General features: G+C 34.9%; 1 protein-coding gene and 1 long non-coding RNA gene across 6 annotated transcripts in view; both read left to right on the top strand.

The window, feature by feature from the left end:
- The window catches only part of LOC109541915 (leucine-rich repeat serine/threonine-protein kinase 1), a 444,231-nt gene that overhangs the window by 332,604 nt on the left and 106,886 nt on the right, over window positions 1–4,741 (top strand). The window lies entirely within an intron of this gene.
- LOC109540013 lies at window positions 4,038–4,741 on the top strand. The gene is made up of 2 exons (XR_007282528.1): window positions 4,038–4,441; window positions 4,523–4,741. It is a non-coding gene; the product is annotated as an uncharacterized LOC109540013 (long non-coding RNA).

Below are 4,741 nucleotides of genomic sequence, written 5' to 3'. Positions count from 1 at the left end.
GTAGTGTACAGCATCGATTTCTGTGGAACCCAGTAGCTGTCAAAACTTTCACATTTTTACGAATAACTCGGAAATCGTAAATTTTTCAGGTAAAACGGTTGAAACAAACATAAATTAAAATTGAACGGCCAATCTGAAAATAACAAAAAAGGGGGGGGTTTCATTTAAAAAACCAGAGTTGGTAACTACCACACGTTTATGATGCACCCTGTATATTGGAAAGTAATTTTAGAATGTGGACCTTTTAAACGTGAAAAACTTTCGTTGGACGAATTTTCTTGTAAACTTCATATTTACTGAGATATCGCACTTTGACGCACTAATGAGCAACCCTGTATATAAGACCGCCCCATATGCCCTTTCAGATGTATCACAGAATCCATGGAGTTCCGCCCTAGAACATTCCGCATAAAATACCCTACGAGGTATTTCTAATTTATTGACCAATGGTAGTTCTTTCAAAAATGTACCCCATTTATTTTGCAAATCCGATGATATGTTGACATTATCCCAACCTATTTTTTGCTTCCACAATTCCTAAAAGATTAGTTTACCCACTATTATTATTGGCCCCAAAAGAACCCAAGGATAAAAAATTTGACATATTACGGACAATATGGACCTCTCAGTCACTCTATTTATTTCGGACATTTTCCTAATACGACACTGAATGAGATCTCGAGGCGCATTCCAAAAAACACCTAAAGTTTTATTGCGCTGATTTTCGCCAATGTTCAAAACCGCCACGTCCATTTGCTCATCAACATTAAACTCATTCAAAATATTACTATCATTACAAAGCCATTTATATTCACCCATAAATTTCTGATATTGCCTTTTCAAATTTGAATTTCTCAAAAACTTTTCTTTCAGAGCTTCAAAACTATTCCACGCAAAAGCTCTGGAAAACCCTGACTTCCCCAAATTATTCTTGAAGGGTATTCTAACTATAAACATCTTCGTCGCGTTTTGTGGTCTGCTCAAAATATGCGTCACAATATTTGTCAGATGCTGAGAAAATTGGCTTTGTCCCAGGGTCAACTTCCTCCAGTTGCCAAAATATCAGCAATTGGTTTTCAAGAGGACTCTGATTTACAACCAAACTACTCAGTGAAACAGGCAAACATAAATTATTAACCGACAAATTCCCAGCCAATATCCAACCCAACAAACATGTTTAACAGGCACATTTTCTCCTAACGTTATATGCTCAGATCCCAAAACAGTCCAAAAAACTTGCGATCCCAACAATAAATCTATTTCACTATTTCACTTCTGACATTGAACTTAGGATCAGCCAAAACCAACTCACTTGGTATTTCAAACATATTTTGATCAAAACTAACCAGCGGCAATTTATCCGTTATTTTGGGTAACACCAAACATATCAAATTTGTTTTGAAACGTGAAACTTGTGATTTTAAAACCACTTCTACTTGCTTGTCAATGCTAGATAACTGCTGTCCATTTCCTTTGACCAAATGATTGATTTTATTGGGCACTACCTCTAATTTCCTAACCATATTTTCAGAAATAAAATTGCTTTGACTGCCACTATCCAGAAGAGCTATACAAGTTACTACCGCGTCCCCGCTTTTTATTAGCACCTGTGCTGTAGACAGCAAAACCTGTGAAGAAGCGAAAAGCAATACACTATGACCGTCCTTTTGCATAGACTCGCTTCCCTGTTCACCTGCAATTGCCAATATTTCGCTATTCAACTCAGCTTCCGGAACTACATTTCTGACCATCGAAACGGCTACATGATTGAATGATTGAGGGTCTGACACAGTTGGACTTTCATTCTGATCTATATTTGCTAATTCTTTATCAACATGTAATAAAATATGGTGAGACTTATTGCACTTCTCACATTTTTTTGATCTACATCTCCAAGCAGGGTGATTAGGTTTTAGACAATTAAAGCACAATCTGAAAGTCTTTACCCCTTCTATTTTTTCTTGTAATCCATTCTTAAGAACCCTAGGCAATTATTTATTGAATGACCTCCCTCTTTACACCAAACACATCTTACCCAACCTTCACTTTCTGTACTGACTAAAGCCCTAGCTACCGACTTGGTTTCTGACCGGGTCCAATAGCATTTTATTCCAGCAAGGGCTCCAAATTTCGGTGGGCTCTGGGAAGCCGGCATTAAAAGCATTAAACACCATTTAAAAAGAGTTATTGGTGTGAATTCATACACTTTTGAAGAGTTTCTGACCATTTTGACACAAATAGAGACCATATTGAATTCTAGGCCTTTATGTCCTATGTATGATGATCCTGAAGATCTTACTGCGTTGACCCCGGCACTTTCATAATAGGTGGAAATTTAATGGTTCTTCCTGAACTAAATTTAACCGAATGTAAAGAAAATTCGCTTAAGAAATGGCAACGTATTCAGGTGTCTTTGCAACATGTTTGGACCAGGTGGAAAAACGAATATTTGAGTGAGCTTCAAAATCGTGTAAAATGGAAGCGTAACTCTCAAGATAATTTTAAGGTAGGGCCTTTAGTGTTAGTCACACATGATTCGGGACCAATCTTAGCCTGGAAACTGGGACGCATAGTTAAGTTATATCCCGGTAAGGACAACGTGTGCAGAGTTGTGGACATGAAAACCCCTCAGGGTACCATAAGACGTTCCGTTAACCAGATTTGTGCGTTACTAGTTGATTAGTTGTGGATGTGAATTAATAAGTAGGGAATAGTTTAAGTTAAATAAGCTTAGGTTAATTATTTGCAGTAGAGTTAGGCCTTGGATTTTTGCCTCTAGATTTTGTTAACATAAACAGGCAGCAATTTTTGGTTAGTTGAAAGAGTAGGACTTTCAAAGCGGGGAGTCTGTTAAGGAATCGTTAATCGTTAGTGCTGTAAAAATAATTGAGAGTAGAATTTAAATAATTGAAGTTCGAGATACCAGTAGCAACGGTTGTTGTTTGTAAACAAAAAAGTAGTTGTTGATAGAGACTCGATTATAACAAGGCACAAAATAAAGTATCGTAAAAAACACCCAGTGGTTGTCATTATAATTATAAAATAAATACAGTCCACTTTGAGTGCCAAATAAAGGCATTCCAAAACACCCTGTATAAAAATAATATTTATTAATATTCTTGGAACAAACTACTCATTTATCCAGCATACAACATAACTTTTTGGAAAAAGGTCACTCTTACATGGAGGTTGACTCAATGCACAGCGTCACTGAGACTGCAAGAAAAAATACCGCTATTTTTACTATGAATGATCTACTTAATGTGATCCGGTTGGCTCGCTCTAAGCCACTTAGAAATAAGAAAAGTGAACCTTATCAGTGTAAAGAGCATAGGCTTCCAGATTTTTTTGATTTAAAAGCACTGGCAAGTTCCTTCTCAAAGAACACATTAAAAACCTGGGATGAAAATAAGGTATCGGGGATGAAAATTAAAGCTATATGGTACGAGAAGGAAAATCCGAGACAAATTAGCATTAAATATAATTATAGCCAAACAGGATTAATTAAAAAGATCAGTGTTTTGGGACGAGCACGACTAAATGCGATTCCAAAGAATATACCAACATTATACAAATAATAATTAGTAATTTCTAAGAAAAAGTCTTAAACAAACAGAACAAACTTTATTTTTAAATTTCATTTACTTAATAGTTATAAGTAAAATATCAAATTATGAAGCAAAAAAACCACATTAATGAATTAAAAAAAGGATCTTTTTGATAATTCTGATATTATTTTCGGCTCGGCTTTAAAGTGCATTTGCCAAAAATGGATATTTTGGACTAGATCAGTTTTAGCTTTATTTCTACGATATGTCAATGCTCTGATTTCCAAGATTTAGAATAGAGGAGTTGCAAGTTTATTTGGAGTTCAAACATTTTTTTCTTCTTAAATATAGAATTCTACCGTGAATTTTCATCCGGTCTTCCATAGCACATCAACAATGGTTTCAATTTAAAATTTATTTGTTACTCTCAGCTCTGTTGCTGCTCTAGCATCAATAATATAACAAAATAATTTTAACAAGAAAGAAGTTGGTGTGTACACACTGGATGAAATCCAATCAAACAAGTTTCTGTAATGAAGTGTGTATGCGTTTAATTAAGGCCAATCGCTTTCGACAATGGGGAACTTGAACATTTTTTTAATTTCTTTAATATATTTGCCTATTTATAGAAATCTCGCATACCAAATATCTGCCCTCAAATCGCAATATTTAAGTTGCAATAAAAAATTAAAGTTTTGACAGCAGGCTATTCATTTGAAACGACACTAAACGCGCGGGAATGGTCGTGACGTCATATCGCTGGTTACGGCACTATAAAAGGTAGCAGACTTGTCCGCCATTGTGGAGCCCAATTTTTGACATTTCTCATTTATTTGTGAATGGTGCTCTGAATTTCTGAATAATCATTCAAGAAATGGTTTTAAATTTCATAGGTACGTATTTTGAAGATAGAAAAAGTCTGAACTAAGTATAAAACTTAAAAAAATAATTATAACCCAAAATATTCTTTTTAGTTCATAATGGTAATATATTACAAATGTATCATAAATATAATCTTTTGGTTGGTTGATTAAAACGTAGCCTTCATCATTTATCTAAATTAATTGTCATAAGTTCCCTGCTGATCCGGATAGACGGAAAAAATGGTTAGTAAACTGCAGAAGACAGGATTGGAATCCCACCCAAAATGACCGATTGTGCTCTGTAAGTGTTTATAAAATATATAGCTTTAA

Source organism: Dendroctonus ponderosae, unplaced genomic scaffold (assembly GCF_020466585.1).
Source record: "Dendroctonus ponderosae isolate FM_Combo_2020 unplaced genomic scaffold, Dpon_F_20191213v2 Dpon_F_20191213_1, whole genome shotgun sequence".
Lineage (NCBI taxonomy): Eukaryota > Metazoa > Arthropoda > Insecta > Coleoptera > Curculionidae > Dendroctonus > Dendroctonus ponderosae.
This window is presented reverse-complemented; position numbering and strand designations above follow the sequence as displayed.